Source organism: Aotus nancymaae, unplaced genomic scaffold, assembly GCF_030222135.1.
Source record: "Aotus nancymaae isolate 86718 unplaced genomic scaffold, 86718_ANA_hifiasm-v0.15.2.pri h1tg000161l, whole genome shotgun sequence".
NCBI lineage: Eukaryota > Metazoa > Chordata > Mammalia > Primates > Aotidae > Aotus > Aotus nancymaae.
Genome location: NW_026988576.1, coordinates 519,223 through 542,072, shown reverse-complemented (window position 1 = coordinate 542,072; position 22,850 = coordinate 519,223). Strand labels below are relative to the sequence as shown.

General features: G+C 37.5%; 1 protein-coding gene across 3 annotated transcripts in view; it reads right to left on the bottom strand.

Moving 5' to 3' along the window:
• ITGBL1 (integrin subunit beta like 1) overlaps positions 1-22,850 on the bottom strand; it is a 277,370-nt gene that overhangs the window by 115,239 nt on the left and 139,281 nt on the right. The gene's annotated exons all lie outside the window — the stretch shown is intronic.

Below are 22,850 nucleotides of genomic sequence, written 5' to 3'. Positions count from 1 at the left end.
AATTCTGGAAAAGGCAAAACCATGGGGACAGTAAAAAGATCACTGCTTGCCAGGGATCGCAGAGAGGGAGGGATGAACAGGTGGGGTACGGGATTTTTAGAGCAGTGAAGCTACTCGATATGTTATTATCATGGTGTGTACGTGTCATTATAAAATTTACCAAACCCATAGAAAATACAACACCAAGAGTTAATCCTAATGTAAATTATAATAATGACTTTGGGTGTCAGTACTGTGTCAATGCAGGTTCCTGACTTGTAACCAATGGACTACTGTGGTGGGGTTGGGGAGGATAATAGAGGAGGTTATGCATGGGTGAGGGCAGGGAGTATGTGAGACCTCCCTGTACTTTCTGCGCAGTATTGCTGTGGACTTAAAACTGTTCTAAAAAATAAAGTATATTACAAAATGGGCCAGGCGCGGTGGCTCATACCTGCAATCCCAGCACTTTGGGAGGCCGAGGCGGGTGGATTGCCTAAGCTCAGGAGTTTGCAACCAGCCTGGGAAACACTGAGAAACCCCTTCTCTACTAAAATACAAAAAAATTAGCCTGGCATGGCGGTGTGTGCCTGTAATCTCGGCTACTCAGGAGACTGAGGCAGGAGAACTGCCTGAACCCAGGAGGCAGAGGTTGCAGTGAGCCGAGATCGCGCCACTGCACTCCAGCCTGGGCAAAAGAGCAAGACTCCAACTCAAAAAAATAAAATAAAATAAAATAAAACAAAACAAGAGTGTATTACAAACTACATTGAAATATCATAATGTATGTTTTCTACAAGCTATGTTCTGCAGTCATAATTCCAAAAAACTTGTAAGAAATATCAAAACATTTAAATGAAAGAGGAATCTTATACCTCAGACAAAACTTTGAAAAGCAATGAAAATGGAAGTACAACATGAAACCTGTTACAAAAATGAGCAGAACAGAAAACTCCAATTTTTAATCCTTATTTAATTCTCACGAGTGTTTTATCTTTATTTGCAGACAAGATATAGGAGACTTCAAAAGGTTAAGTGACCCATGAAAGTCATACAGCCTATAAATGTCTGAACCAGTGAACCAGGATTTCACTCAGATCATCTGTCTCCTATTCCGGGGCTCTTTTTAAGATATACCACTGCCTCCCTATTGAATAAACACTAAGATCAGAATTGGAAAACATTTAATTAGCCAATCCCTTGACTCTAAAATGTGGTTTTTATATTTTAAGGTTTCTGAAATTAGGATGGATTTTAAAATAATTTCTTTACAAAAAAAATTTTATTCACTTACAATGACATTTTCGAAAAAATTAAAATGTCCACAAAACTCATTCCTTTCTGGGCCATTACATTGTAGTATAATTTTCAAGGTGCTTAATAGACCAAAGATTATGAGAAAGGCTATGAAAATCCATGGGTGGTAGTGAGCCTTATTTTAAAATCGTAAAAGCATTCCAGAAAAGTCTGTAGATGCTGTCTATGAAGAACACTACAAGTCACCTGTGATCTCTTTAGAATGCAAATTCTGATTGAGTCTGAAGTTGTGCCTGAAACATAATTTGATGCTGATACTGCTAGTCTAAAAACCACACTCTGAATAGCAAAGGTACAATGGTTAAGAGGCCCGTGGACCCAACTGAGTCAAAGCCCTACCATTTATTAGCCATGTGATCATGTACAAGCCATTCCCCGACGTTCTACTTCTCCCTGGCTAAAGGAGAGTATCTACTGCATTTTTTAAAAACATTATTAGATTGATGAAAAATGTAGGTGCAGTCTTTAGAACAGTGTCTAATACATCATTAAGTGCTCAACAAAATTAGCCATTACTGTCCGGGCATGCTGGCTCACACCTGTAATCCCAGCACTTTGGGAGGCCAAGGCGGGTGAATTACCTGAGTTCAGGAGTTTGAGACCAGCGGCCAACATGAGGAAACCCCATCTCTACTAAAAATACAAAAAAATTAGCTGGGCGTGGTGGTGGGCGCCTGTAATCCTAGCTACTCAGGAGGCTGAAGCAGAAGAATCGCTTGAACCCAGGAAGCAGAGGTTGCAGTGAAGCGAGATCACACCATTGCACTCCAGCCTGGGCACAAGAGCGAAACTCAGTCTCAAAAAAAAAAAAAAAAATAGCCATTACTATTATTAGAAATAAATACTGAGTGGAGCCTGATGAGCCCTTGCAATACATTGTAGTTACACAACTATCAGGCTACCACTGTAACCCTTAACCTACAGAAGAAGCAATATCATCCCTTGAATTCAAATTAAGTCTGTTACGTGATTTGTTCCTGGCCAGCTGACTTTTCATTGGCAAAGCAAAGACATATGAAGTCTTAACTGGCAGGAATATAACAAATTCAGAATTCGAGAAGGTATATCAAGTATCCACGCTTTTATAACTAAGAAGTTCCTCAACGGCTAAGGTTTGTTGCAAGAGTGTTTACTAAGTCAATCTGTACGCAGCAGGGCTACTGTCACTGGGCTTATTTCTGTCACTTTGTGACACCAGCACTCCATCAGGCATGATGATTAAATCTACAACCTTTCATCTAGTAAAACAGGGAAGGTAATTGCAAGAGCTGCAATTGCATCACTGAATGTCTCTTGCTTTAAAAAATAAATATACTGTCTTTGCCTCTGCGTTTATCTATCGGCAGGGGACCATTATACAGTGACAATATTCTGTTTCAGAAGCATTATCTCTGAATAATTACCTGTTTCTTGTCTCCATGGAAAGCTGTACCGCAGAACCTCTTTTAATTTGGTATATGGCAGGATTCACAGATTGTATTTTATTACTATAAAAATACTTTTCTCCACCCCCTACAAAAATGAAGGTAAATACTAGCCGCGTTGTGAGTGATGCTGCAGTTTGGGATGTTTGCAGCCTGCTGATGGGGAGGTTCTCCCTCACCTTCTGGAAGCACTCATCAACAAAAGGAATCTGCAGGAGGCTCCAGCTGGTTGCAGGGATCAGAATTTGAAGGGAGAGGAAATCCCTGATGCTGGGGTCTCCTGCCTGATTCTCCAAATGGTTACAGGGATAAAATGCAGAGGGGTAGTGAGCCAGTCAGGACTCAGCAAAGAGAAAGCACAGATGTTCACTGAGTTCTTCACCCTTTCATTTTATTTTATCTCTGTTTTTCTTTTGGTCTCAATCCATGAGCAACCCCAGGTCAATCTGTATACTGAGTCCTCACTCACCTCCCTCCATGGACAATTACTTCCTTTCCTTTGGAGTTACAGACTATTTTAAAATGCTTTCAGGAGAACACTTCAAGGCTCAGAGCAGGGAAAATAAAAAGAAGTGAGTTATTGGGGCATAGAACACAAATGTTTGTCTAGAGAGGAGTGGTTAAGAGGGAGATGTGATTCAGGAAGTAATGGTGTTTTGCTTTCGCTAAAGCAACAGTTTTCACATTTGCACAACAACAGAAAGAAACCAGCAGAAACATCTTATTCCAAATGAAAGTATTAACAGATCCATGCTAAATAAAACATATGTAAGTGAATTTACCCAGAGGAAGCAGGGGGTGTGGTAGGTAAAGCTCAACAAGCCCAGATTTTTTCTCACTCTCCAAAGCAACCTCTCTAGTATACATCTAGGAATATCTCCAGGAATCCTGGTGGCTTTAGGTCACCCTGTATAAATCACTAAACCACATGAATATAAGAGATCGTATATATTGTGAAATGGGCAGGGGGAGTTGTTTAGTCAGTCCAATGGAATGCTTACAAAATTTGTTCTTTTAGTTTTAAGCAATGGGTTTTTTTTTTCAAATGGGATTTAAAATGGGCCAGGAGGCCAAAAATAGGCCCAGAAGGCTAGAGTGTATACTCAATAAAACTTTCATTCCCGTCAGATGTTCTACAATCAGACTATTTACAACATTGCCCTGATGATCTCACCTAATGTGAAGGAGAAAGGTCATTTATTAATTGTCCACTTTTAAATCATGAGTCTCGCTTTAAATCTGTGCTCTGTGAAGGTTAACTGTGAGTACAACAGATTTCTTTACATCTTTGAACTACAGTGACTCACGGTGAACCCACTGCCTGTCCTCAGATGAAAGTCAACAGGAGATTTGCGTTTTATAATTTTATAGAATCATCTTGTCAGGAACCTGTATAGGAGCCATACGTGAAGAAACTACTGTATTTATCAGCCTTTTATAAAAATAATGACATAATGTTTCTCCATGTGTAATGAGAATTAAAATGAGAACTGTATGTTAGAAAATTGTGTAGGAATAAGAAACTAATTTCAGTATACAAAAATATGAAACTTGATTTATTTCACAAACATTTTAATGACTTTTAGAGAAAAGTGTAGCTAGTTTCATTCCTGTAGACCTTAAGAGGTAATCTCTAAACATTTCTTACAAGTGATTGATTATATAGTCAATATTAGGCTAACTCTGTCACAGGATCAAGCTAAATTATAAACCCCGGGCTGCATTATTATATCAATATTTAGTATTTTAACACGTATACTAAATTATTTTTAAAAGAAAAGATTAAAACATACAATTTAAATAGAGAATAATATTCATCCTAATAACATTAACACATATCAGTGATTTCCAAAAATCACATCATTACAAATTTAAATTGCTTATCTGCAAAACAGAAATATAATCTAATCTCAAGTAGAGAAAAGAAGCATGAATAATGAAAAGTTCTCATATTATCTGTAATTGTCTTTGGTATTCAGTCACAACTACAGGAAACACACACACACACACATACACACACACACAAACACACAGACACCAGCCTCATTTCAGATTCAGTTTTCTTTTCCCTTCCAGATCACTGCTGCGGAACCTAGAACTAACTGAATACTAGGCTAAAAGCCTCGTATTAAATTAAATAAAGGTTTTCTGTTCATGGATCTCTAACTACATAAGAATCCATGCTTAGAACCAGTTCTTTAATTCCTGGTACATGATCATTTATTTTAAATTAGAAACACTGGATACATCTGTGTACTCACGCAGTCATTTGTTTCATACTCAATCATTATACTTTACTCTGAGTCAAATATTTGCTAGATTCTAGGTTTTAGAAATACAAAGAAAAACAACACTACTCATGGAGCTAATAATCAGAGAGACCAACATCAACAAATCATTATACTAAATGGCATATGCAAAACTAAATGTGTACACAGGTTTAGCTGGAACATGGGGGAAAATGTGATTACAGCTACAGGAGAGGTTTTATTTTTCCGAGCTTACAAGGTATCAATGGTTATTCTAGACAGAGAGAAGAGCAAAAGCAAGAACCTAGAATGAATTGATATTGTTGGAAGCAGGAATGACTAAATTTATATAGTCAGAGACAGACACTGGTGGTGTTACTAGCTGTGTAGGGATAATCATGATACTACCATCATCATGAGGTTGATGAGAGTATTAAATGAGATTCAAACATTTAGAACAGTGCCTAGAACTATGTAGGTACTCATTTAATGTTAACTACTATTACTCATTAAATCTTCCATCTAATATTGGAAGCATTGCTTAAGAACAAAGGTTTAATCATATAGATGAATTTTTGCATATGGAGAAAAGTTAAGTCAATCAACAAGCTTCTAGCAACATACTGAGGCCCTGTGCAGGCAAAGGAAACACAAGAAATAGAAACCCCTGCCTGCTTATGTACATACCATCATCTTAAATGTATTTAAACATTTCCTCCCATTTCTTTTTGTTCTATTATTTTTCTTTGCTCCCAACCAGCCTCAGCTCTTGACCTGAGGGTGCACATCTTCACTCAAATCTATGCTGCCTTTGGCTTATTTCCTTGTCTGATCCAGGCTTTGGGGATAATCAGCCATACTCTTCCATTTCCTTATTTCAATTATCCCCTCAAACTTTAATTTGTCATTGCCAACAGTCTCATTTCCTTTTGACTAAGATAAAGGTCTGCCTTTTCCCAAGAGAAGTCCTTTTGAGACTAACATTTTTGAAAAAGCTTTCTTTTCATATTATCTTCATTTCAATGCATTAAGACTGGAAAATCTCCTGTCTCGAAGGTCTTAAGAAGAGATGGACAAGAGCATTTTAAAAGGTAGAATAAAAATTCTAGGGTGTGGGAACTTTTTTCAATGGGTATGCAAAGCTCATGTTAGGCTTAGCAGCAATCTGGGTGGGTTAGTTTCTTTATCCCTTTTAAAGTGGGTGGAAAATAAAAGGAGGGCTTTAACTCTGAATTGGTATAGCAAAAGTCTAGCTTTTCATGGACAGTGAAACTAAGGCTCAAGGTCATGTTTTCATTTTGCTGGAATGTCTGCGAGGGGTTCAGGTGAGAAGCAACACTCCGTATGACAAATAAACAAAAATGGGAACACTGAGGCACCAGGCTACACGCTTCTTGATTTTTTAAAAGTGAGTCTGAAAACTGATAAAGTGGTAGATATTTCTAACTCCATACACACCCAGGCAGTGGAAGGATGTCTGGGATGGAGATGCCCTCTTTGACAAAGCTATTTATTCAAACAAATATTTTCCTGTTAATATTTCAGAAGAATGTGTATGATATTGACATCATTCACCAGAAAGCTGACTAGGTACAAAGTTGTCAACAGTCCTTTGGGAGACCATGATAAACTCAGGCAGGCTTCACCTTGTCTAGTGATATAAAGAAAGGCTGAACCACAGCACCTGCTCCACCTTCACAATTGATTTGCTTGTTATTCTTTTGGAGAGGAAAGGTGGAAGATCAATGACAGTCATGACACAGAAACCCACTGTTCTTTACTTTGGGTAGAGCCCCAGGTGCAGTTCTTCAGTATCCATCATCAAAGAAACAGGCACATTTACCTTGAAACTAATAGCAATTAATCTTCTGATTTCCTCACTGGTGGGGGTCCCTGACACTGGGAAGGACCCTGACATAGATGACATACATTTTTAAAATTTCTCCAAAATAAGAATTTTGAGTGAATTAAGTTGACTGACTCTCTATTTCAACTTCCACTCAGCCACATTTCCTCTCATGTCCAGTGGCTCTGGAGTCACTCCAGGTACTTCTGAGATTCAGCGAAAGAACAGGTGACTTGAGGACACATTCATTTTGAGATTATTAGGGTACCATCACTTCTGTGGCTTTTCAGGGTATAGAAATGTCTCCTAGAAAAATTCCTGTAGCCCTCTTGGGTCATGACAATTTAAGACCAGAGATCAAGTAATAAAATTGTATGCATACTATAATGCACAGCCCAGATTTAGGAAGTTAAGAAGGAACAAGTTTTGAAGTATACAGAGCTACTTATAATAGATGTGTAACATTATAATCACATATCATAAATCTTGTGAGGTTTATGGTATTTGTCTGCTATAAAAATGTAATTTGTATTGATTGCCTTTTCATCCTGTTAGTATTCACCTTAACTAACATATGATTTTGAATTCATTTTATTAAAAGGACTCCCAAAATGTAATCCCTGCAAAATGTGAATTTACTTATCTATGTTAGATAAAGATGTGCATCCCAAATTGCAATGTAGAATTACAATGTAAAAATAGTAAAACAATTTAGACAATAATATTATAATTATGTTCATAGATTAAATAGAGTAATTGATTAAATGATGGGATATGATGCATATTATGCTTGGTCAAAATATCTTAATATAATGTATAATCATTAAAAACCATATATCAAGATTATATTACAACAGGAAATAAATTGTAAGACCTCAAATAGTGCAACAGGCAAGCTATAAAGTTGCACTTTAAAACTAGTTATAAGAGAACTGGTTTCATTTTAACATAAAGCAAGGAAAAAGCCAAGGAGAGAATCATATCTCAAGGAATCTGTTTATGCTTATAGTTGAAATACTCTTGGTAAAAGAAATAATCTTTTATACATTATTCTTTTTCAGACTTTCTGTAAAAATGTTTTTCAAAATACATGGGAATACATAATCCAGAAACAGCTTCTGATGCATGTTCTGTTGACCACACCAAAGAATATGTCCAAAGATCACTGTATTGGTTTCCTGGTCCTGCAATAACAAATTACCACAAACTATGCTGAAAAACAACACACATTTATTATCTTACGGTTCTCGAGATGGAAGTATAAAGTGGTTTTGCTAGGCTCAAATCAAGGTGTCAGTCGGACTATATTTCTTCTGGAGGCCGTAGGATCTCTTTCCTGGCTTTTTCAAGCTTCTAGAGACAGGCTGCATTCCTTGGCTATTGGCTCCCTTTCTCTATCTTCAAAGGCAGCAGTGGTAGAATGAGTCCATCTCATACTGAATCACTTGATTCTGACTCTTCTGTTCCCATGTCCACTTGTAAGGGACCATGTGATTATACTGGGCACACCTGGATGATCCAGTATACTCTCTTGATTAGCAATCATGAGTCCCCTTTGCCATGTAATCTAATATATTCACAGGTTCAAGGGATCACATGAGTATCTTCAGCTGGGGGTAGTATTCTGCCTACCACAATCATCAATGAATTGCTTTGTCTTCTCCTCCTGCCATTTGGTTATAAATCTGAAAATAAACTACGTATCATCCTTGTAACACTAAGAAGGCTCTACACGTAATCAATGATTCTCAAGCTCAATATCAACCTGAATGCAGGTGCATCTAGTGAAAACTCTGGTCCGCTCAGAAGGGCTCCTTAACAGTCTCACACCTCATTCCCCCCATTCCCCTGCCCCCAGTGGTGACCCAAGTTTAGAATGCTATCATCCCTCTAACATCAGCAGTTGGCTCAAACTTGACCATCTGGTCCAAGCAAAGTCAATCAGAGTTTCTTCCCTGAATTTTTTTTCTCCTTTAAACTGTTAAAATCTTTGATCTTTCTTGGACAGAACATAGCAAAAATATAGCCTTAGATGATGCTAAAATACATCATGGATTTTCCACTTGTACAGAGAAAAATCCATCTGCAGTAGACAAGATTCAGATTAAAGGGCTGATAAAAGCAGAAATGTGTGTGTCAGGGGCTGCTGTGTAAACCCATGTGTATGTGTGTGTACATGGGTGTGGGTGTGATAGAGATAGTGAAAGAGTGAGAAAGTCCACACCTGTAATCCCAGCACTTTGGGAGGCCAAGGTGGGTGGATCACAAGGTCAGGAGTTCGAGACCAACTGGACCAACAAGATGAAATCCTGTCTCTACTAAAAATACAAAAAAAAAAAATGATGCCTGCCTATAATCCCAGCTACTCGGGAGGCTGAGGCAGGAATCTCTTGAACCTGGGAGGCAGAGGTTGTAGTGAGCCGAGATCGTGCCACTGCATTCCAGCCTGGGTGACAGAGCAATTCTCCATCTCAAAAAAAAAGAGTGAGAGAATCTGTGTGAGGTTGTCTAAGTCACTCTACCATCCTTCCCAAAGGTCATCTTTACCCCTATCCTTTTTGGTTTGTGAGCACATAAATCATTTGTTTGCTCCTGGTTGCTTGAATAGGGATTCTATCATTTTCACCTAAGGACTTTTAACTAAAATAGATGCTGTATAGTTTTGTTATATGCTCAGCACTGTAATTAATGACAAAGGATTTTAAAACATAATCAAGAAAGCTAAGAATTCTTTCAGGACATAGAAAACAAGAACAACTCTTTGTATGTCCAAAACTGGAGATCGCTGCTAAGTGTCATCTGGTACCAGCAATGCCATAGTTTTTTGTTGCTAAGCCTTTGATCCATAGTAGGCATCAACCATGGTCTCTTAAACACTTTCCTAATCTATTGCCTACATTGAACAAATAATAGCAAATATTCTTACTAAACATAATTTCCCCCCATGTAGCTAGTTAATAGCATAGAAACAAAGTCTGAGGATTCAACCAGAAGCTATAAGCAGCACATGGAGACAGGTAAATAGCAGCAACCCAAATTATTTCATTAAAGTAAATACCAGGAAGATTCTCTTGTCATCTTATATTGCCAGTGTAACTAATCACATTGAGTGAAAGATTATGTAAATGGATATACTGTGAAAAAATAGTTCTAAGCCCAGGAGGTAGGCCCCAGATCATTCAGTATCAATAAATCAGTTACTGCTGCTTCACGATCTGTTAATACTCTTCACTATTGTCTCCTCGGGTTCTGGGTCCTCTGCCACACTGAAATTGTCTTTGATCATTTAGCCCTATCCTACACATTCACAAGACTCATATGGATATTTACTAGCCAAAGTTAAAACAGTAATAATATGGCTAAAGGTTGATTTAGTCAGTCTATAAACTGGCTAAATATTAGGTTAGAGTCAGGTAGGAATTGCAAAACACCAATTACATTTTTTATTAAACTTCTATACTTTTAATAAAAGACTGCATTTTTACATAATGAGATGGGTCTGCTTAAAACACTTTCAAATGAAACTTGATTAGCATAGAAATTAAAATGACTTCTCTTCTTGTTCCGATATTCCTTTTATTTCTGGAATGCCAGGTTACACTCATATGAGCATCCAGCACGCCACATTTACTAAGCAGAGTAGAGATCCTTCTCATGGATACACACTAAAACCTAAGGCATTATAGAACAAAGGCTACTCTCTTCTGAGAGTAAAAACAGGAGAGGAATTTTTTTTTCTGCTTGAACTTTTGCTTGTTACCAATTATCCAGAAAGAAACTTCAGTGACAAATTAATGTGCCTTAGAATAAAATAATTTGGGACTTGGTTTATCTTTTTATTTTAATTTTTAAAGCAGAATCAAAAGCTATAAATAAAACTGGATATCACGAGGTACTTCTTTGTTTGATCGCCTTTTGGATAATTTAGTAATTTACTTAGTAAACAATATAGTACCTATTTAAAGCATAGGTAGCTCAAAATATGTTCCTTAATAATCAATTGTGACAGCTAAAAGTCTTTGTTTGATTTTATGCAGATATGTCTAAATCACGGCCACCTTTGTTGATATTATGGAGCCCTTTATAACCTGGCCAAAGAAGCTATGGACTCTTTCTGCACAAAAATATTAAAAGGCAAATATAATATATTTGTGCTATTTTAAGAGGTTCTCATCATCTGATACCCAACCACCCTCCAGAGTTGCAAGAATTCTGGGCTAAGAGTCCCTGGAAATGGCATTCCCCAAATCCCTCATTACAATGCAGATTATTCTGGCCAAGGAAGCACATCAGAGAGCAGCTCTCAGAAAACTAGATATGGGCTGGGTGTGGTGGGATTATCCGAGCACTTTGGGAAGGCAGGGTGGGTAACTTGAGGTCAGGAGTTCAAGAACAGCCTGGCCAACATGGTGTAACCCCGTCTCTACTAAAAATGCAAAAATTAGCTGGGCATGGTGGTGTATGCTTGTAATCCTAGTTATTCAGGAGGCTCAGGCAGGAGAATTGCTTGAACCTGGGAGGCAGAGGCTGCAGTGAGCTGAGATAGCACCACTGCACTCCAGCCTAGGTGACAGTGAGACTCCATCTCAAAAAAATAAAAAATACATAAAAAGAAAAATAAGGAAAACTAGACTAGCTATGAAGGCAGAAAGCAGATCTCAGGGATCTGAGTAACTGGGAACCACAGAAGGAAATTTCTATGAAACAGATTTATACCCCCAGAATTTATGCCCAAATGCTTCATAATCACATTGGAGATCTATTTAAAAATAAAGACTCCCATTCTACGTTGGATATACATAAGCCAGATGAAACAGTGACCTGAACCTATCATATTCTTTCATCTTCCTGGGCTTTCTGATGAGATTTCCTATCTCGGACATATTCTTCCCCATTACTCCAGGAGCAAACTTCTGACCATTCAGGACCTCCCGCAACCCCAGAGTCCAAGAGCCATATCTCCATCAGAGCACTGACTACATACTACTGTAACGATTTCTGTTTTTCTTTTTCTTTTTTATGCTGCATCTAATTGAACTTTGATACTTGTCTTAGTTCATTCAGGCTGCTATGAAAATACTATAGATAAGTAGCTCATAAGCAACAGATATCTATGCCTTACAGTTCTGGAGTCTGAGAAGTCCAAGATCAAGGCACTGGCAGATTCAGTGTCTGGTGAGAACCTGCTTCCTACACATAGATGGCACCTTCTCACTGAGTCCTCACATGGTGGAATGGTACAGCTAGCTCTCTGGGGTCTATTTTATTATTTATTTTATTATTATAATTGCTTTTAGAGACAGGATCTCTGTCACCCAGGCTGAAGTACACTGGTGCCATCATGGGTCACTGCAGCCTCAAACTCCTGGGCTCAAGAAATCCTCCCACCTCAGCCTTCTGAGTAGCTGGGGCTACAGGCAGGCACAACCACACTCTGGGTTCTCTTTTGTAAGAGCACCATTCCCTTTCATGAGGACTCCACTCTCATGAACTAATCACTCCCTTCTAATATCAACTTTGGGGCTAAGTTTCTACGTGTAATTTTTAAGATGGGTGCAAACATTCAGACCAAAGTAATATACACAAATCAGCAAATAAAGTAGTATATGGTGGATAAGACATTTATTTTCTAAATACATATGTCTGGTGGAAGCAGGTTTGAATTACACTAAGAGGGTAGAATCAGCTGAATAGTGTTCCTCAATATTCATGTCCACCTAGGATCTCAGGGTCTTTGCAGATATAATTAAAGACTAGAGCTGAATCACCCTGGATTTAGGGTGGGCCCTAAGTCCAATGACTATTGTACTTATTGGAGAAAGGAGAAGGAGGCGTAGACACACAGAGAGGCAGGTAAGACAGCCATGTGAAGAGAGAGGCAGAGAAGGGAGTGATGCTGCCACAAGCCAAGGCATGCCAGAAGCCACCAGAAGTTGGAAACAGCAAGGGAGGATTCTCTCCTAGGTCCTTGCGGGGATCCTGACACTTTTTGATTTCAAACTTCTGATCTCCAAAACCGTAAGAATAAATTTCTGTTGTTTTCAGCCACCAAATATGTGGTCATTTGTTTTGGCAGCCCTAGGAATCTAACCTGGGGGCGGGGGTGGGGTATACCTCCACTGTGGATCACAAGGGGTCACCTGCAGCTAAGAGGGAACAGGTGTTTCAAAACTGGGCTCTTCAAAGAAGCACTGTGCATATGAAGGGTTTCTGGGAGGGCATCTGAGGACAGCCTAACTTTCTCTGGGCTATTTCCCAGCATTGGTCCTAAGGAGCCTCTCTGGACAATGTGCAATGGTTTTACTGCTAACCTCACATTGGCTAATTTCTCCCCTGAGCATGCGCCTCACTTCTCAGAAGTGTGGCATTTCACCGTAGCTGAAAATCCCAACCAAAAACATGGGGACAAAGCAGACAAGGAGCCAGCTCAGCAGCGGGCCACGTGGAAAGGATGGGCAGGGAACAGATGGCAGGGAGCTGATACGAATTTGCTGGTCAGTTCTTTGATTAAATAGAAAATGTGCTCAAACTGAACCTACTCAGATTCATCCACACAAATCTTAGTTTCATTGACAAGGAAAATATAATTCTGGGGAATGCTTCTCCTCGACACACAAGATAATATACACAGGAAAAAAGACAACAGGGAAAACAATTAGTACTCTTGTGGTCACAGAACTAAATAGTGTTTCAGTATTAAATAATACTATGGCTATTCTTGGGAAAAAATGACTAAATACATTCCTCCATATTTATCAAAGCAGAAATTACCTATGGTAAAAATTCAAAACGCATTTTTTACAATGTCCCTTTTCTGGCCTCTTTGACATTTCTATCTATTAAGCCAGTTATGTTTCATATAAAACAAATAATCATTGTCCTGTATGCTGCTGGTATTCAAATGTGTCTAAGGTGTTGTCTAAATGTCTAATTGTTCAAGATCTCATCTCTTTATTTTCTCTACGCCCTACCCTATTTTCCCACCCCTCTTTCCTTTGACTCACTCCTTTCCCTCCTATCCCTATTCAACAAAGCTTTGGGAAAGGACATCACACAGCAATAAGTTTTGTGCAGCTTGTAAGCACTCCCTAAAGCCCTGTTTGCTCAGTGGGAAGTAGGGCAAAAACTAAAGTGTCCATCCTTCTGCTGCAGGACCGTGCCTGTTACACAACCCTGCAGAGTGGTAAGTCTTCATGTGGCTGCACAGCAGAATCACCTGGGGGAGCTTTTAAAATCCCGGACGCTCAGGCCACATCGCAGATAAATTAAACCACGTGGGAACTCAGCACTGGTATTTTAAAAATACTTCTGCAAGCTCTCCAAGTGCCCTCATCTCCTCTATGAATTTTTTAAGAACAAAGCCCACCTGACTTACATCTCCTTCCAGAAAACTTTACCGCTTGAGTCTGAAATTGTTTTCCTGTTTCCTCTGCCATCTTCCCTGAGTTGTCATTTGGCCCACTTTCAATACTCCAATCTGGCCACATATGACTTTCTCAGAGAGGTTACCTGCCCACCGTATTTAGAGCAGCCCCCAGGCCTCGTCTTGGCCAGTCTCTCATGTTATCTTGCTTTCCCTTCTCGTAGGGCTATCTGAAATTATTTGTTTTCTGGTTTAACTTATTTTCCCAAACTCTATGACATCCGTTGCCTTGCCTAATTATTTTCAGCAGTGAGAATGGTTCTGGGAACGTAGTAGGACCCCAGTAAATATACAGTGACTGGATGAGTGAATGAATGAATGAATGTCGACCTTGTTTTCTCTATTAAATTGTATGCCCTGGAGGTCATTTGTGTATCATCTATTTAAAACCCTTGTAAGCCCTTACAATTGTATATTAAAGTTAACAAAGAAGTGTCACATATACTGTTTCAAGTATCTCTCACAATAACATTTGAGAGAAAACATGCCATTTTAATAGATATATTAAATGTTATAATGCCATTTTAATAGATAACAAAATGAAGGGTCCAAAAAGTTTTTTAAAAAATGCAAAACTCTACAGAGTCGCACAAATAATAAGTGGTGTGAGACGTCAGCTCTCTGAGGGTGTCATGCAGCCATGGGGCCATCTCTTCCATCCCTGCCCCCTGAGAGGCACACGCCCTCACAATGGGAGGCTGACTGCTTTGATAAGCTACGGACGCTGAGGGAAGGCATGGCATTGGCAGCATGTGTGTCTTTCTATCCAAACAGGAAACTGATGTCTGTTGATAGTGTTTCCAGGGACCGTGCCAGTGAAGAGAGGAGGATCACTTATGAACAGATGAGCAGGGGTGAAGCGTGTCTGCATGTGCTCACCCTGTCATACCCTGTGTGGTTACAAGACACCAGGCCTCCTAACGCATCCCAAATCTTATTTACTAAGAAGCCTAACATGAAGACCACACTCCCTCTGGATTTTTCTCTCTATGTAGAGTTATCCAGAAGAATAGATCTAGACTCAAGCATAAATTATGTCACTTGGATTTTGCTACCACTGTTTTTTATAATTACATTAAACTACATTCAAGAGAGTGAGTAGTATTGTAGTTTACCATTTCAACTATAGTTCAACAGTATTAACCATACCCAGACTTCCTGCAAATTAAAGGAAGCAGTACAAGAGACATTTCCTGGCACTGCATACTCCATATTTTCTTATTTTTTTCACATTCCTTTTAACTTCCTTTAGTTGACTATTATACAATAAAGGGTTCTGGGAAGAAATCTTGGAAATCTTGGCAAAGTAGTTAACATCCTTATAAAGGACTTTATAAACGACTTCAAAATATTTGCTGTTTCATCCTAGAGACCATCCAAACCTTAAGCAGGTGAACCCTGCATTCATTTTGCAACTGTACCATCACAACTGTGCCATCCCAGGCCGTTTGGTATTATTTACCAGCATCTACATGGCATGAATGTTCTGAGCATCAAAGAGCCCAAAACTATTTATACAATTAAATATGAAGCCAAAGAATCCTGCCTTTTTGCCTTTATCCAAGTAGTAGGCAACACATGAAAAATAAATATTTATGGAGAACCAAAATCTCATCCATCTTAACTGTTATATTCCAAATGAAAGAATGCCATAACTGAGGAATATATTAGTTTGAATCCCAAACAGATGCTTGGTAGAAAGCAGAGTCTGAAAGAATGGTGGGGTAGTCACATGGTTCTCATGAGATGTAGTCGGATCTTTGTCTAGTTTGTTATGCAAAACCGGACACAAAGTCTGCTATGAAGGTGAGTCAGAAATGACAGGCATGGTGCCCATGAGATTAGGTATAAAATCTAGGAGTCCCGATGAGTCAGAACACAGTCTCAAGTTCACTTACTGCAAAGAAAGGTGAAATGGAGGCAATGCAAGCTTATGGAGCTAAGTTCAAGGTCACTGAGAAGGGTTTTGCTGCCAGTCCAGCATGTGACTTGTTGGGTCATACAGCTGGCTAGTGACTGAACCCAGACGAACTCAGGGTCTACTCATCTCTATCCCACTAGCCTACTGTTCAACTAACTGCTGCAATGTGTTGCTTTGCCATTTTAAACATGTAGGCATCTATACATATACCCAATATCTAGATAATAGTTATCTCATTCTCAAAATACAAATCTGACTGCTGACAGTTGTCATTTGAATACTTTGCCAATAGGAATGACTTTGAATAAAACCGTTTTGGATGTGTGCTTGTTTTCCCATCTTCTGTCAGTAGATAAGTAAACATGATACGAGGTGCAGAAGGGCACATGGAAGGATGCTAAAGTGTTTGTCTTGTTCATGGAAAAATTTGAATCTCAGTAAATTCAGTTACATAAATCTTGGCATTTTATCAATGGTCCAATGGATGGAATGAAGCAACATTAACCTGGCATTTCTATGACATCATTTTGCTAACCTCATAAAACAATTATGACATAGAGAATTCTGCAAAGAAGTGGCTTTTTCTGTCTGAAACCCGCCAATCACACAAGGAGAGGTTGGGCGGGGGAAGAGAGACATATTGCCCCCCAGGATGTCTCCCACCATTTTCTTATTTTTTTCTAAATCATCACAAGTGAGTATATTAAAAAAAATATATTATCTGGCTATGCTACTCATCTCTGCAGACACTCACTAGGTTCACTCATTTCATAAAGCCATATTTGCACCCAAATTGAGCAAATGTCATCTTCCTCTGATTCTCAAGACACTCTATCCCTTCTCCCAACATATTTGTCACAGTTAACACAAATGCTTAGTCAGGGGTTGCAGGCTTTTTCTGTAAGGGGTTAGATGATAAATATTTCAGGCTTTGTGGGCCACGTGCTCTCTGCGGCAACTACTCAACTTTGCCATTACAGCAAGAAAGTAACCATCCATATGTAAACAAATGAGCATGGCTATGATCTTATAAACCTTTATTTGCAAAAAGAGAATGCAGGCCTAGCCCTAGTTTTCTGGCCACTAGCTTAGCCCAGAGATACATGGAGGTAAAATCAATAAATATTAGATTGATTAACTATGATAAACATCATTTATGAAAACATGATGTACATGTTGTCTATGCTGTGACTATAGAGTATCTGCATTCATTTTGCAACTATAGCACAATGACCAGCCCTATTAATTTTTGTGTATCCTAAGAGGGGCATCACGGGTTCTGATCAGCTATGTGACCCTGCAGGCCACACAATGGGATAGCACTCTGCCTCATTGGTTTTCTATTAGAAAGAACATCTGTTGAGGCAATAATTCTAGGAAGATTATGGCTGATAACCAGAGCAATTGTTTCCCATAAAAGTATCTGGTTTTCCTGTTTATATTGAATAAAATCAGGTAAGTAACTGCTAAAGCTTTACACTACAATCTGCACTGTAATTTTAATGTTTTAATAGAAATAAATATATAATCACAGTAGCAAAGTTGTCATAGCTGTCACATATTTCACTTTGAGCTTGCTTAAAGAAATCGGAATTAAATCCAACTCCAATTTTCTATTTTCTTTTCAAATAGATTTTGACAATATTGGTTGCAGTCTTTACTAGGAAGTTATTGTAGCCAAAGAATTTCACTGGTTTTCAATTTATAACATGAAAATAATGCAAAATGTAATGAAACTTGTCTATTTATTTGGATCAATTCCTATCTTTAATACAAAATGTTCTGTTGCCATAGATAAAGATTGTTTATTTAGAACAGGAAAAAAAATACTCTCTCTAACTTGGTAGTAATACAGTTTTCTGAACTATTGGTTAGAAAAACTCCAGTTAATTAAAAAATACTATGTTTATCATTTTCCATTGAATTATTTTCTACCTTCTCTTAAAAATAAACAAAACTAATAAATTCAGCTTCTGGAGTCTTCTTTACTCTCTGATCTGTTGAATATAAAAATAGCAAGATGGAAGGCAAGATCAAACACAAGAGGAGAAATAAGGAATATAAATATCCACTGCAAAGGGGAGTCCCTGAAAAATCAACTTACATGAGATCCTCTCTTCTATTCAGCAGGGCTCTTTTCCATTCCCTTTAACGATTTCCTTTCATATATGCAGATTATGTCATTAGCTTAATAAATGCTGCTTCATCAGATGACAGAAAGATTTAATACTGAATTTAACTAGGACCTTCAAGTAGACCACTATTGTTAGCACCTGCACCTTTGGCTATATCTATGAGAATACACAATGTCCCAACAAAGAAAAATCCAAGTGCATCATGAAGATAGATAAAGGATGCCAGAGTTGCCCTATTTAATTCTCCCTGTTTCCCAATCTTCTCATATCAGTACTATCCTTAATAACATCATAAGAAATAGCAATTACATTCCTGAGGTGTTGTGAAATGTACGATACATGTACAGTTTAAGATATCATAATGAGTACAAAGAAAGCAAATGATAAACTCTTCTATTTCTATATCCTATTACGATTATGGGCTATTGCATGGTAATAGAACATATACAAGCCACAACAGTGGGTGTTGTCAGTTCAAAGCATGCTCAAAGATGCATGGAAGACTCCCGGGTGGTACACAGGCTTATTCTTGTCATTTAATGTCCATAACATGAGAAAGTCCAGGACTTTGCTTCTGATATGATTCACCAATTCATTTATATTTCTCCTCATTTGATGCACACTAAAAGCAGGACCATTCCTCTTGTTTAAGAAATAGTACATAAGTTCATCTTATAGGGTCATTTATTTATCATCTTTGGCTACGGTTTATAAAAACTAGGTTTCAAGTGCATGAGTACTCCAGGGTCCTCTAACACTGGCAGAAATAGTCAATCAATCTCTCAGAAAGCTCACAATAGAGTAATCTGAATCCCACTTGCTTTCCCAAAGTACTACTAGAAGAACACATAGGGGTTCCCTTGTCACCTGAACACTCAGCACACTTCCTGCAGCAGTTAACTTAAAATAAGATAATTAGGCCACGAAGGATTTTAAAATATAATCAGAATCACTATATACAGTATGATGCTTAATTGAAAATGTTTGGAGGACTTCCAATTTTTTTAAACTTTCTCTTTGTTCCAAATAAATAACCTCTCTGTAAATAGGAATAAAAAAGGTAATGATGCAGTTGTCCAAAATTATGTAGAGTAAAAAGCACACAGGCCAAAAAAAAAAAAAAAAAAAAAAAAATGAAAGAAAGAAAACAATCATCCTGAAAAGTTCTCTGAAAAATAAAACTGGAAATTAAAGATGGGCTTTGCCAACAAAAGGGAAAGATAAATTGTGACTTCATTGAAAAATATCCAGATGGTGAGAATTTGGCATGCTATTATTCTTTGAAATATGTTCCTAGGTAAGGGAATTGAAACAATTTGCTTAATTCATTAATTAAAGTATGCTAATTGATAAAAATGAGGACATGGTTTCTATTTTCTAGAAGTTACAATATTAAATAATGGGCCTCCATCTACCATTCCTTCTCCATTTCACACCTTCCTTTATGGGGGTGTATGGTTATGTGTTTAAGGAACTAAAACATATGCAATATCTCTTAGAACAAGTCTGATAAAAGAAAACCAAAGGGTAAACAGGACAGACAAGAAAAGCACATGGGATTGCAGTATCAAACAAAAAGATGACTTAGACACAAGGACAAATGATGATCAAAGAAGGCAAATGCTGAAAACACAAGCCTCTGAATAATAATGCCTGCAGATAGATCATTTCTTTGATGATTCTAGAAGTCAATGAAACAAGTTTGATAAATGGCAAAAGTTTGTTAACACTGACAGCAACATACATTGAGAAGAGCTAACAGATTATTTAAATTGTCACTGGTGGTGGGTGAAGAGGACTTTTCTTATGCCCCAGGCAGGAGAGTATAGCTGTATAATTTATTTTAGAGATTATAAATTGTTTTGACTTTTTTTCCTTCAAAATACTTCACCAATTTTTTTATTTAGATCTACATATTCTTCTATGAGAATATAAATCATGGCATTTAGAACTTGAATAAAATAAGAGAACATATAGATATCTAATAAAAAAGGATTGATTATTTTGCTGCAACCATATAATGGAATGTTATGCAGCCATTTCAATGATTCTAGAGAATTATATTTGTAACGGGAAATATGTTAAATATATATTGTTCAATAAATTGGCATGTAACAAGAACTTGTAAGTTATCCAAAACAATAACCCTGGAGTCAGAGAACATTATTAATCTTTTTTATTAAACTTGCACCACTGGAATTATGTAAAATGGCAAACTGTTCAAATATCCAATTACTTTTTCTGCAAAAAGAATAATAATTATACGTCTTCCTACTTCATTGTGTTTTTAGGAAATTTAAAAAAATGTATGCAATGTTCTTAGCATTTTACCTGTTCAATAAGTGCATATAAATGCTGTTGACAGAATAACATATACATCATTTTGTAAAATATGTGCATGTTTATTTTGGTTTAGACATTGATACTGACTGCATATACATATAGTCATAAACCCCAACTATTTATATGCTTATCTCATTAGGTGTAAGTGTGATTTTTGTTGTATTTGTTTATCTTGGTTTAACCACATTCCCTAAATTTTGTATGGGGAATTGAGTATCAGTCAGGTGTTCTGCAACAACACCTCCCTCCAAAATCTCCCTTGTTTAAAACAACAGGAATTCCTTTCTCACTCATATTATAGAACCTTGGTAGATCACAGAGGTTTTTGCTACTCATCCTCATTCAGAGACCCAGGCTAACGGGTCAGAGACCATCTCCAGCGCTGCAAATCCTCAGGCCTGAGAGAGAATGGCAGATTTTTCACTGCCTCTTACAGCTTCTGCTCAGATGTGACACAAATCAATTTTCCTCACATTTTTTTTAACCAAAGTCAATCTCATGCTCAAGAGAACATCGATAATAATAATAATGTATTTTTAAGTCAGGAAGAGTGTAAAACTAATGCTTATTCTATCATAATCCATTACAGATTTTGAGCAGAACACTAGGTGACTAGAGAAAGTGCTTTCCCACCCTTAATCCCAGGAACCAAAATTAAAATGAACGTCTTTAGATCTATACTGGCTATACGAGATACATCTATTTACATGAAAATATATCTACAGGCAACATGGTATAGAAACCAAGGAATCATAGGATACAGAATTTAAGATATTATCTAAGTTATTCTGCCTTCAAGACATAATGATCACACTTAGTCACCACCAGCAGAAACAAGTAATCTAATCTAATTTCTGGTAAAAAGAAAAAAAAAATGCCTTCATCTTCACCTGGTCCCTGATGAACTTTGGTTTCTCCCAGCTGGTGAGCTGATGAGGCTCTCAGGCTTGAGAAACTGATGGGTCTTATCATTGCTTTCCTAACTCATGTTACCACAGCTGCAGTTTTCATTCATAAATTGCAAAATGAACTCTTTAAAAGTTTTCATACTGGTCATTTGCTTCAAAACAATCAGTGCCAATGAATTTGCAAATGTAGCACTATGAGAAAGAAAGGGTCCCTGACCTTGACCAAAAGCACTGAACTGACTGTCATAAATTCTTGGATTTCATTTTCAAAAATCTTACACATTGTCATGATTCCCTGTGAAATCACTTCGCTCATATAAGGAAATGGATGAAGCTTATTTAGTTTTAAAGTACCTCTAGAGACTGAAATGAATTAAAAATAATTTTAAAAATCATAATTCTATACAGTTATTCAACACCTTTTTAACAAAATAAACTTTAAATCTACTCCATTGCTTAAAAAATATGGTAGCTAAATAAGTTAGTGAATCTCGAGAAGGACAGGAAATATGCATGTTTGAGGAATAAACTAGTGGAGTTTGTTAAAGATCAATATATTAAGTCCACAATAATTTTCTTTCACTTGTTCTACATATTAAAAAATTTTAGGCAGGGCGCAGTGGCTCACATCTGTAATCCCAGCACTTTGGGAGGCCGAGGTGGGTGGATCAGGAGATCGGGAGATCTAGACCAGCCTGGCCAACATGGTGAAACCCTGTCTCTATTAAAAATACAAAAGTTAGCTGGGTGTGGTGCCGCATGCCTGTAATCCCAGCTACTCAGGAGGCTGAGGCAGGAGAATCGTTTGAACCAGGGAGTCAGAGGTTTCAGTAAGCCGAGACTGTGCCACTGCACTCCAGCCTGGTGACAGAGGGAGACTCTGTCTCAAATAAAAAAAAAAAAAAATGTAGAGACAAATGAAAAACTATTCATACAAGTATATACTTAGAGTGATTTTCTCTGTTTGAGAGATATTTTGTATACTTTTCTTATTTTTCCATTATGTGATTTGACATTTTTAGCTTCAAAATATAAAAGCATTTGTTAAAAAGTATACATTTTGTTCCTTTTTTTGTTTTAAAATATAAACACATATCCCTATTGTTTCTGTTCTATGTACTCCTACCAGTGACATAACCATTTGGAGTTTAAATAATTTTACTGAATGTGAGCCCTTTAACTTAATGTTTTAAGATATCAGACCTCCCTTTGCTTTGTTTACCATTTTAAGACAACAGTAAAAATCACTGTACCTAAACTTCTCTAACATAAATGTAATTGAAAAAGTATCCTCAAGATCAAAAA